The sequence below is a fragment of the Tubulanus polymorphus genome, chromosome 2 (genome assembly GCF_964204645.1).
Source record: "Tubulanus polymorphus chromosome 2, tnTubPoly1.2, whole genome shotgun sequence".
NCBI classification, from domain to species: Eukaryota; Metazoa; Nemertea; class Palaeonemertea; order Tubulaniformes; family Tubulanidae; genus Tubulanus; species Tubulanus polymorphus.
Window position 1 is genome coordinate 19,945,065 of NC_134026.1, and position 13,139 is coordinate 19,958,203.

The 13,139-nt window shown below is 40.2% G+C and overlaps 1 protein-coding gene across 7 annotated transcripts in view; it reads left to right on the forward strand.

Moving 5' to 3' along the window:
- LOC141898218 (DNA replication ATP-dependent helicase/nuclease DNA2-like) overlaps positions 1 to 13,139 on the forward strand; it is a 72,958-nt gene that overhangs the window by 11,855 nt on the left and 47,964 nt on the right. The gene's annotated exons all lie outside the window — the stretch shown is intronic.

Below are 13,139 nucleotides of genomic sequence, written 5' to 3' on the forward strand. Positions count from 1 at the left end.
TGTGAACATGCTCACTTATTAGATACAGTGGAGGATTTAGGGTACCTCACATGCCTCGCGTGAGGCACTCAAAATATCCGGAATGCCCTTCTTGGAAAGACAATTGAAATGAAAATTTGAAATGAATTTGAATTGTCTTATCAGGCAAAATTTCCTGAGGGTGTGTATGAAACAATTGTTACCTGGGTGTCCTAAATGGTGCTTTGCATTGAGTATTATCTGGAAAGTTTTTTGAAAAAATGCCCTTTTTTTCTTTGGTGAGGCAGTAAAAATTGAACCCTGGATCCACCCCTGAGATACACGCAAAATTTGACAGTGCTAATTCCATTTTTGCCGGTGATGAAAAAGTGCAAGTTGACCGACACTGATTTTAACCGTGCCCTGAGCGCAGTTGCAATGTGAATCAAGTCAAAAGGTCGAATTCAACGGATCGAGATGTGCACATTAAGCTCATGGATACCCTGCAGATAAAAACTAATCCGCGGCCGTAATGAGAATGAGACTGGACACTGTCCGCGTACAAAAACAACCGACACAAAAAAAATCGAACGCCTGACTTCGGGGTGTCGAATAAAACACTGCAAAAATTATCATCACACGCATGTTTGCTCGCGTGCGTGCCGGTAGCAACTTATACAAAGGAATACGTTTCTCGCGCATTTGTTCTTATGACTGTGGGGGGAAAATAACAATCAGTATCGAGGAGGAAAATCGTTATTCAGATCGTATTACGCGCGCGCGCACCGTGTTCATAATGAGAGCAAACAAGAAATCGGTTTCGCTTTTTCTCGTTCGTCACTCCGGTGTCTCGTTAAAGTCATTATTGCCGATTAAATCAGCTACTTTTGATTTCGCGGGAGGGAAACAAACGCGAACGTTTGTTTCGACAATAATGCGCGTATTAGATTACGGAACTGAAGCTCGTGCACACGTGTGGGTGCCACTTCCGAATTAGTATAACGTACCGAACGAGAAGGGGGCAAATATCGATTGAAATCGCTAAACAGACAATCTGTATGAGCTTTATTGTTTTATAAGTGCAAGCTTTATTGTTTTATAAGTGAATTTGCATCGATTTGTTGATAGGTTTATAATGTTCGCTCTCGGGGGGGCGGGGGGGGGGGTGCCCGATGCGTTCAAGGAGGCGTAGGTCGACTAGCGACTTGTGGTCAGTTGCATCTGGTCACACAGAGCGGATCTAGTGTCTGATTAAGGGAGGGTGGCACCCCCAAAATTCTGACCTATGCCCGCCTCTAAAAATGTGTTTGAATTTTTTTTGAAAATCATAATTTCGAATTGAAAATACTTTGAAAAAAGAAATTCAAAAAATATTTTCTAATAACCTTTTCGCAAATCTCCGAATGAGAAATGCTGAGAAAAACATTTCAAATGATATAAATTATTTTCAATGGACATTTCTAAAAAAAAAGCTTTTCCAATGAATGACCAAACAGAAAATGAGAGGTATATGTATATATATATAGAACAAAAATACAACGAAAAAAATGACATAGTTCATTGTTTTGGAAAAAAAAGGATTGTTGAAAACAGTTTTTGCGTTCAGCTAGTGCGTATAGACCTAAGCACCGCTGTGCCAATATTGGTGTAAGCACAGATGGGACAAATGCAAATGAACTTAGTCACATATTAATAGGCTATGTATGTCATATCACCAGCTACTGATTAATGTACATTGAATTGCATCAATCAGCACAATATTTTAAATTTTTTTCTATAGTTTTTTGCAGTCCTTCCGAGTTTTTGTGTGAAAAATGCTCAAATGATGGAAAAAATTATTTTTTTCTAGCTCCCTTCCATTTTCAAACACCTATTATGGAAAAGATTTTTTTATTTTCATTTTGGCCCTTCGCCATCTCATTTTTTTTCTTGAAAAAATCTGCACTGAAGCAATTACAAAATGGCCTTATGTACCGGGAAAATAAATTTTGCCTGAAATAATTCAGCAATTCATTTCAATTTTTGCAATTGAAAATTTTCTAAACAATGAATAAACTTTTTTTCCAATAATCACGTTACTGGTTCGATGTTTCAATGTTTCTTGTGAAAAAATCACCGTTAAATACAACCTTCTATTGAATTGAAACCCCTTATTTACCTGTAAGCATTGCTTGCTTTCGGTAAGCATTAAGTTAAAAGTAAGCATGAGGCCAAAAATACATGTAGAGGACATATTTTCGGGTCCCACCCATAATGATAACTGCATCAATTTTGGTCAAATTCGATATGATATTTAGCGAAATTCGGTATGGCGTTCGCTAATTCTGGTATTCTGATAAATCATCAAAACAGCTCGCAGGGATTATCGCAGAAATAGCTCGATGTTTAGGCGTATCAAAGTACATATCGTATCGAGGTCAAACAATGCCGTTTTTCGAAATTTTAAAAATAAAGTTATTTCCAACGGTATTTATTTTCGGGATGATTTCGGGATGGCGTAATCGTGAGTTGTTAGTATTTCAGTGCGGACAGGTCTATACTGCATTTAGAGGCGATCAGCTAGGCTGACGACCTTCACATGGGGAATAATTGAATACTTCTTTCGAGAATTTCAGATCGGATGAATGCTTGTCTCGCTGCCGAGCGACCTATTCGAGCTTCTTAATTAACCGGACACCGGAGAAGAGAGAAAGCGCGCGCGAGAATGATGAGAACGACGATCCTCACGTAGGCAAAACCGCATAATATTATGTCGTCATAGTAACTATAGACGCCGGGAATTGATGACAATAAAGTACTCGGTATCCTGTAATTGGTCAGTTGCCAACGATTGTGAGAATTCCCATCTTCATCTGCTCCGGCGATTAATTAATTATTCTCGAAAACTAGGACACTGTGACCTAATTTCGCGAAGGGCCTTGACCTTTCTGGTCAGAGTCCAGAAATCGGAAAGCGTCTGGTATCGGCTGTTATGCCAGGAATCTTATCGATAAATGCTCGTTCATTGAAATCGACTCGGTTTTAGTTTCCGATATCGACAGACTTCCTCGCAATTATTGAGTTTCACAGCAATAATCCGCTTGTTTTACTAGTAATTAATGATTTAGAATATAGGATGCAGGGATTACGCGGAAAAATTGTCCCGACCATTCGCTTAGCCATTTTCTCTTCATTTTCCCGAAGATAACTTAGATATAAGTGATATACGTTTCCCGACATTTTGATCTGAATGGAATCTATAGATAATCTGATCAGAGGTCGCAGTATGAACGTGATTTATTCTTCTGCCTCTGAAACATCGCTACTTTGTCTGGAGCCGGTCCGTGAAAAAAACTGTATCATGCGCCAAAACGCAGAAAATGCTTGAATTGTGTAGAAAAGTTCTGCATTAAAATTAGAATTGGTGTTTTTTTTGATACAATGTACCCCTTAGTCATACCGAGTTAAGACTTTAAGATCTTTTGAATGCTGCTAAGCATTTATACACTTTAAGCCTAGCGCACATCGACACTGCGATTGGAGATAACTAGTTACAAGGCAGTTTTCGGCGCATGAGAGGAACTGGCTGGATACGATCAGTTGCTTGAACGTGTCGATGTGAGCGAGCTTACGATTGGTAAGCGTCGATCTATCTCCAGTACTCAATCGCCGTCGATGTGCGCGCTCTGGATCTCGACGATCGACACGCGCCATGCAGTTGCTGCAACTGACCGGTTGTAACTAGATTTCGATGTGCGCGGGGTAATCGTTCGGTAGCAACTAGTTGTGTCCAATCGCAGTGTCGATGTGCGCTAGGCTTTAAGCATTTTGTTGTTGTTTTTTTTAAATTTTCATCTGTGCGTATATATACGCCACTGTATTGTTATCAGAGCAGCTTCAATGAGATTCATTTTAGGCCAATAATCTTTTTGAATACTCTGGTAAGCATTTTTTGACTTAGAGCACTTTTTGTGTGTACGTACCAGTACATCGGTATATCAATATCAGAGCAGCTTTACTGAGATTTGCTATATGCAAAATAATGCTGACTAACAAAATGAAGAGATAATCGAGAAAGTCAAATTCAGGGCCCGGTTTTATGGACTGGTATTAACTTAAACCTGGGGGTTAACTCAATTGAAAATTAATTGAGTTTACCTCGGGTTTAAGATTATACCAGTCTATAAAACCTGCCCTAGGGTTTTTTAATCCAGCTAAATAGATGCTGTCATGACAGTATTTGGCCGATTGTATTATACTTGAGTGATGAAATTCTTGAGCGATTTATATAATCATTAATATAGATATCAATTCATTACACATTGTCTACACATATTTTGTCAAAACTCTTTTGCAAATGACAAAAATACGTAAAGAGGACATATTTTCGGTCCCACCCATAATGATAACTGCATCAATTTTGGTTAAATTCGATGTGATATTTAGCGAAAATCGGTATGTTGTTCGCTATTTCTGGTATTCTGATAAATCATCAAAACAGCTCGCAGGGATTACCTCAGAAATAGCTCAATGTTTAGGCGTATCAAAATACTATCTTATCGAGGTCAAACAATGCCTTTTTACGAAATTTCAGAAATAGAGTAATTTGCAACAATTTGATTTTCAGATAGAAATTATATTCATAAGATTAAAAGAAATAACAGTCTATAAAAACTGCCCCAAGGTTTTTTAATCCAGTTAAATAGATGCTGTCATGACAGTATTTGGCTGATTGTATTTGAGTGATTAAATTCTTGAGCGATTTATATAATCATTGATATAGATATCAATTCATTATACATTGTCTACTCATATTTTGTCAAAAATCTTTTGCAAATGACAAATTGAGGTGACAGGCGTCGTCGGTGTTCATCCACTGTAATAATACCTTTAATGCCGGAGCTATCAAATCTCAGGGTTTCGAATTGATTGAATACATCAAGGGTGCGATTACTTAATATTCGACGTCATTATTCTCACTCAATCCCGGTTAAGTCAAATTTTCCAACTCGCATTGACAGTTAATCAATGCCTCTAGTGTACGGATTATAGCCTAGGCTTATAGGAACGAACTTTCACCAATAATTACAGCGCGTGTAAGTTTATAGACAATGAAATCGATTCTTGATCTGGCGTACGCCTCAGGCTGTATCGGGATATCGTGCGGAGCTGCCCGTTTGTTTTTCCCGCTGTATCTTATATAACCTGGGAGCTATAAGCTATAACCAACCGCGATGACAACGGTATCGAATTATCGTTGTATTGACTGTTCTGAAACGCTGATTGATGTTATTACGGGATGAGTACGTACGCCTAGTGTTCGTATCGACGGCTATTCGTAGACACCGTCGCGATTGAGCGTTTGATTGGTCTACGAGTCTTCCGAAACGGGTGCGAATCACATGACTCCATCGACACGTTTCCGATTGGCTCGTCTCAATTCTGTAATCTCGTCCCTTGAAACGGCGTTTATCGTCGCGATATGGCGCAGGACTTAGTTCCGATGTGATTGGTCGGTGAATTTAGATTTTCTGCAGGGTCTGTAGAGTGATGTAGATTATTGAGGGCGGTTTATAGACAACCTCTGGGGCCAGTTGCGTAGTCATGGGTTATATTCAAGACCAGTCTAAGACCAACTTAGTTCTGTAGCCAATCTTAAGACCAGTGGCCAGTTGTTCAAAAGTTGGTTAGAGTTAACAAGCGGATAGATACCATAGTAACAATGAACTTTTAATTGTTACTATGTTAGCTATCCACTTGTTAACTTTAACCGACTTTTGAGCGACTGGCACGTGTCATATAAGGTCTAAGACCGCTTTTGGACTTAAGTCACACTGTGCAACTGGGCCCCGGTTCAGCCCCTACCAATGTATAAAGTTAGAAAGCAAGCGAATCCCTATTTCGAATTAAAGGAACTTCTTTGATCATGTCCCGGTGACACCTTCATTTTCGCTGAATGCTTTACTTATTTCTCATTGTCTAACGCGCATTGTTTTGCGTATTTTTTCCGGACTGTTGAGTAAAATGAGTGAAGTCTAGGTTTGTTTTTATGCAGGTGCAAAACACTTACATGCGGTAACTACAGCTAGAAACAGTGTACGGGATTATCTCCAGGGCCTCGTTCATCACGCTGCAGACAATCCAGTTGATATCAAGTTTCATCATTTCTCTCTATACTGATACCGTTGAATTTGATATAAACTCTTACCGCACTTCTTCAGAAATTAGGCTAGACCAGTTTTAGATTTAACCCTGCTACTTAGGCATAGTTAACCAGTCTCGGCGCCAGATTCTAGCTTTCGATATGAGAATACCCTAATATAAGTTAAGCCTATTTTGTTGCCTCTGGAATCATTGAAATGTCTTACATCGTAGCTTGTTATTATTTTTCGAGACTGTATTTCCTTCACCGTCCTTGAAGTTATCATTTTTGGAGAAGTCAAATGATTACTCCGAGCAGTACTTTTGGAGAAGTCAAATGATTACTCCAAGCACCATCTTAACGTCATTTTCAGCTCTTTCAAGGTATGGCATGCAAGACATGATCTCGATACTGGCTCAATCTGTCGGCTTTTCGTGATTCAATGATTATGAGTTTCGTGCACAGGCATATGCTGCAAGAATCAAGTGTATTTATCACAACGAGTCAAATGAGGGTTTGAACTAGCTTATCGTGGCTTTATCAGTATACCACTGCATTGCTGATAGTAAAGGTAATGATACGCTAAGACCTCATTTCCTTGATCTCTGATGCAGGTAATAAGCTGCAGCCTTGAACTATATACCCCTCTAACCATTGTAGGGTACAAGCCGTGGCCAAATTTGGCCCAGAACAACTGTTCACACGGGGCCTTATTGGGCTCATACCTGTTTGCGGGTAAATTGCAACTGGTTCTGAAAGTGATTCCACTTTGCTTTGTTTAAGCATTGTTTAGTATCAAGTGAGTGGTTTACGTGTGAACGCACTTTCTAATCAGGCATGGGCCAAATTTGACTGGGGCCTGTTCTGTGCCAATTTGGCCCTGTGTCATAGAATCAGATGCCCCCGCCCCCATGTCGGATGCCCCCAACAATAGATTAACAGAATTAGTGAAGAGTCATAATGGGGCTGTAGACTCTAACCCTAACCCTTAATCCTGGGATCTATTGTAAAGGGGGCATGAATAACGGGAGGCGTGTCATTCTATGACACCGAGCAAAATCATCTCCGCGTGATCGCGGCGATAGTCTGTGCGATCGCCTTTTGATAGTGCGATGATGTCTGGTGTCTTGTGTTCGTAATATAGTCGTTAATTTTCGATGAGAAAAGCTTGCGAAAAGTCGACGATGAAAATTGAGTAAAGGACCGATGAAAAGAGGAAAATATTGTAAAAAGCTCTCGTTATTAAGAGCGCCTAATCGATCGAATCGGAACTGCTATTAATTCTGAACGAACAGAAGTCTGTTCTCGATAATACGTGCCCGATCTTTTGAATCTGCCGTATGATACTTATGCGGATCGTCAAACAGCACGTAATCTCGCGATCGGCGGTGCGTCGTCGCGCGTGCATCCTTTCTCTTAATTAAGTCATCTGCTTACGTTATTACCGTGTAAACTCGCTTTATTACGAGAATTTCAGCGCTCGCCGAGCTAAATATTCGCTGTCATCGTCAGTCGGGGTATTCCCATGGCTTCGAGCATCGCCCGTTTCGAACAATGAACGCGGCATTTGATGTTAATAACATTACCGTGTTGTGCTATAATGCTATTTTGTTGTCGCGACGATAAAACGCTGACGATGAACGACATCAGCGGAACTTAATAATAAGTCGGCAGCGCGGACGCGTTTTTCCGTGCGCGTTTTATTTTCGTCGAAAAAGGCCGTTTGTATGCGCAGCTGTCAAATCGTATTGATGGCCGTCGGTTTTTTTACGCGAAAAGAAACGTGTATGGTAGGGTTTTTCTTCGTTTTTCGACAAATGCGTAACGGAGATTCGATTGGTGCGCGTGCAACGGGAAATTTTTCTCGTCACCGAAATTAAACGGCTTTCCCGTTCGATTCACCTGCGCGCGCGCGTGTAAGGCTAAAAAAATAATGCCTTGTTTCTTCTAATCTGTCGGGTCGCTTTTGTAAACTTTTGTAATAAAATTTGTAACCAGTTCATTTCTATAACTGCCGGCTCTAAAAAATGATACCTTGTTTCTCCTAATTTGCCGGGTCATTTTGTAAACTACAATCGAATTTGTAATCAGTTCATTTCTATAACTGCCGGGTCTGTTATTGTTATCTTGATCGTGATTTTTGAAGAAAGTAAGGTATAGTGTACTGGCAGATAGGTGGACAGCCGGGTCAACTTTTAAGCTTAGCAGGATTGAGGGAGCGTCTGCAGTTTAGGTGTCCCTAATAGTTACGTACCAAACCTAGCCATATAAGTCAATTCTTTAATAACACTAGTGCCACACTAAAGGTGACCTAACCTGCAGTTAGATCACAATGAGAAACGAGGTGTTAGTTTATTTTCGCCTAATAGCATTTTGATTTCGGGGCGTACGAGAGATGATCATTTACGGTTAATGAGTTTTCTATCCTTACGTTCTCTCGCGCGCGATTCCCCCCTGAGCCGAGTAGTCATCGGTATAGACAGACGGAAGCCATTGTCAGACGGCTTTACGCGATATTCGCGACTTAAACCTTTTGTGTACGTCTCAAGTCAATTACACGCGGCGGACATAATTCGATGATATTTCGCGACGTTTTTTTGATTTGATTTGCTTGTTTAATTCCGCGCGCGTTTCATCGCGATGGTTAGATAACCCTTAATGTACGACGACGACCGACGACGACGAATGAACGGTAATCAGATCCGCACCGGGGCCTAATCCTCCTCCGACTCCATTAGTATAATTGCCGTTCCTCGTATTGTCGTTATTTGTCGAGTCGATAAAAAAGAATGAACGGACGAGCGCGCGCGCGAGCGGGGAAAGTTTATTTGTCGCCATTGATCGCGAACAAAGAACCCGGCCGTTTTCGACATTTTTGTCGTCGTAATAAGTAACGTCGATTTATTAATCACGCGCTCGTCGTTCGTCTTCCGATGTACCGATGACAAGCGCTCGCGCGCTTTGTTACGAGGTCGTCGACGGTTACCCGCGCGCGCCGAGCGGTTAAACTAATTACGCCGCGAAATGCGGCGCTAAAAGTAATTAATTCGTGCTGTAAGGATCAAATAACGTTTCGAATCAGCGCCCGATTGTCGTCGGAGATAACCCTCTCAGCGCGCTGCGAGGGTTACGCAATTTACAATGATAATCCTCTAAAAAGTAATGAAAATGCGTAGAAACAATAGGATTTTTTGCCGTTTTGTGTTTCGTATTGACATATTAGTCGCTCAAAAGTTGGTTAGAGTTAACCATGGACTCCATGAGTTAACCAGCGGATAGTTGACATAGTGACAATTAAAAGTTCATCGTCACTATATTATCTATGCGCCTGTTATCTTTAACCCTATTTTGTTGATTCCACCTCATTCCGTAGCGTTGGCGCTGGATATTTCACCAAATTGAACGGATACGAATTTAAGAATCAATCAAATCGAATGTCATTCCAAAAAATTACAAATATATGGGGCTAGTTTCCAGAAAAAAGGTTTCACTCAATATTTTGGTGTGATTGCTTATGGTTACTTCATGTTTTCAATGTGGACTACAACTCAAACTAAACCATTTTTAGCTTACACTTTTTCGTGAAACTGGGTCCTGAACAGCGATCTACTGATTTGGCCAGTACCAAATTAAGTGAATTAGCATTACTATATTATTAAGTATTACTGATCATTATTAGCCAAAGAAAGTTCATTTTCCAACAACATAACCTAACAAGTTGAATATTATTACATCATCATTCAAGTAACATAATATGATAGTATTATTTTTGACGACGAATTCTATTCTAAGCTGGTTTTCTAGTTTAAGGAGAAGCTGCTTTGATTTTTCGCGTTCGAAGAATAAAGGCCAGCAGTCTTGTGGGTGGAAGAAGAAAAGACTCACTTAAGTCCCTGTAAAGTGCCCTTGTTTATATTCGTGATTGCGCGGGTCATTAAACCGGGCACTCGCAATATGCCCGCCGCCCCGACTCGATATAATTCGATCGCTATAATTTGTCAACCATCCAGCAGCCCGCTACGAGCTAACCGCATAACACATCAGTTTACTCGGATAATCTCGCAGTTAAACCCCGGGACAATGAAGATACTCCGTCTCTTTACCTCGGTATAGCGCCGTACAGGAGCCGCGGATTGCTCTGATTGGCCGGCTTCCCAGAGACGCTATCAAACGGCAGACCAATTACAGTCAAGTGTCTCAACGATCAACGTTCTGTTTTGTTCCGTCTCGAAAGGCGGGCTTAACTGAGAAGAAACCGATCGTTGCTTGGCTTACATCGGCCGTGCTTGATTTTCAGCTACCGAACGCGACTAAGCTGGATACGATTTCCACCAGTTGTTTCTCTGCTTAGGTCGGCGATCGGTTGTTTCTGTATTCGCTACACTGCAGTTGACACAAGCTGGCTTTACGATACTCAGTAGGCAATCTTGAAACGTGCTATACCGGGAGGCCGAAGATAATCACCCACCCGCGTATCCAGCTGATAACGCTGAAAGGATTTTCATTGATAAAACAGGCGCGTTGGAAGCAATGTTTTATTGCTGCGGCCAAACACCAATTTTGGACAGATTCTTAATATTGCTGAGGTGAATTGACTTAATTTCTTCAAAAACGTGGTATTCAAAGAAAAAAAACGTAGTTCAGTAAATTATTGCCGCGGCTTTCGCTGCTGCTGTCGCCTCTGCTGTCGCTGCACTTCCAACGCCACTGTAAAACCAGCGAGCGCTAGAGACACACTGATATAATAGCCGCGATCACACGGAAACGATTTGGCCCAGATCAGGCCCGAATCAAATATGGCTAATTTAGAGAGGGCGTTCACACGTAAACCGCTTACTTGATTCTAAGCAAAGCTTTAACAAAGTAAAGCGAATCACTTCCGGCAATTCATATGCAATAATTTGAACATTCATATTCAATAATTGTGCTCAATTTGAAACATGTAAGCAATATAGCTTTGCTGGGGTGGGGTTTAAATCCACCCCTGATCTATCGATTGTGAGTCGAATAACCTAACTGCTGGGAAAAGACATGTCACCTGTTCCCAGGGTGGACCTAAAATGGTTTGATTCTCCTTATTCGATTACGGCCGATCAAAGCTTGCCTGGTATCATCATTCCGGTATTCATATTTCAAAGGTTTTACTAGCGTTCGCGCATGCATGCACATACACATCCCTAGGAAATCGCTCGTTTATCGGAAAAGAAATCATTGACAAAGAAACAGTCGCTCGTCAGATCGTATTTCTCGGTACTTTGTAATTATCAGAAATTTCTGTGTTTGATTCATTCGATACGCCATTCATGAAAATCAGTTTGATCTACGTTTAAATGGTGGCTATTAATTCAATATACATATGCTATATATATATATATATATATATATATATATATATATATATATATATATATATATATATATATATATATATATATATATATATGTGTATATTTTCCCGCTTCCCGCCATTTGTAGATTTTAATGTGTGAACGTGTGTATGACTGATGAGTATATGTTTTTTTGAATGCGTGTGAGGGATAGGTGTCTCAAGCAACTTTGCTTTAAATGAGCACCTACCACTGACATTGGAACATCCTTTATGAATATAAAATTTTCTACAATTGCTTGCGGAAATAAACTATAAATCTATCTATCCATCCATCCATCTATCTATCTATACGAGATGTTGAATACCGAAATTGATTTCATAAGAAATCTTGGGAAAATACGATTTTAACTTGAGCAACAACACGATACGCGAAATGCAGCGATTGCGAAATATGGCGGTGGAACCTCGGATGATGCTTGTGTCAGCAAATGTTTTCTTACTAACTGTGCTTGAGGCGAATAGAAAAATTGATACGATCTGCAGCAACGAAACAATCTCCCGGTGACTTTTAATAACGAACGATTCCCCGCTGCGAGTGCAATTTTTCAAAGCAATCGTTTAATACGTTTTAAAAGCGGTATGTGTACAAATACTTAGAAAAAGCTGATTTCTTTATTCGCCTGGTTGCTTAGTAATGGTATGTAACCCCGGCGTGTTATCCATTCTCTTACCAACGCGCGCAGTAGCGCTTCGAGCTACTAACGATTCTGCACTGTTCCTAACCTCGCAAAAATTCGTTTATATGGGATCGATTGATTTTGAATGTTCTGGAAAAATTTCTCGCTTTTTTTCCAACAGTTTATGTGATGGTTCCGCGTGCGGTGGCAAAATCTTAGATTTTATGCATGTCTTAATTTAGAAATTTCCATCATCCGTACATTTTTCTGCTGATTTTACACTGATTTTAGCTTTTTGCAATCCATTTTATAAGTAATAATCGAGAAGTTATTTGTCATCTTAGATAAAGCAAAGATTTTTGTCGGAATTCGGGATAGGGGTTATAAATTTCTTGGAACGCCTTTGACATTTGAAGACGTATTTCACAGCTTGTTGAAGAATAGAATTTGCAAATGGTAAATGGAAATTGGGAGAGGGCAAAATGAATTTGACTGGTGATGGGAAACGTGGTAATTTTATGACCTTTAAGATAACAAGATGGCAGTGATTGTGATTATCAGTGACCTACTCGTCGTCGCAGATTGGTTATTTCATTTCTTGTATAGCTTCTCTGACCAAAACTCGCACAAAAACAAGCGTTTCAGTAAACTGTGGAGCGATCTACTCCGAAGTGCTTCGCCCAAAAGAGCATTTCTGTTTCATGTTGTTGCTGTGTGCGCTGACCATAAGAGTGAACACATTCTAATTGACGAAGTCTACCGGTTTCATACGGATATCAGGTGTCATCCAGATTGATTTTCATGCTTCACTTTCTACCTTAATGGTGAGGTCGTGTTACTATTAGTTGCGGCGATTTCATATGATACGGGAGTGTCCAGAAGTTCACTGCTATCAAATAATATTTCGATTACAAGCAGAGGTTGTTTGTCTAATTAATCAATTTATCATAACTGTTATGAGCGATTAAGCTGAAATTTTCCTGATCCATTTCAAATGTCATCAGTATTCATGATGACTGCAAAATTATAGTAACGTGATTTTGAGCCCATTGAA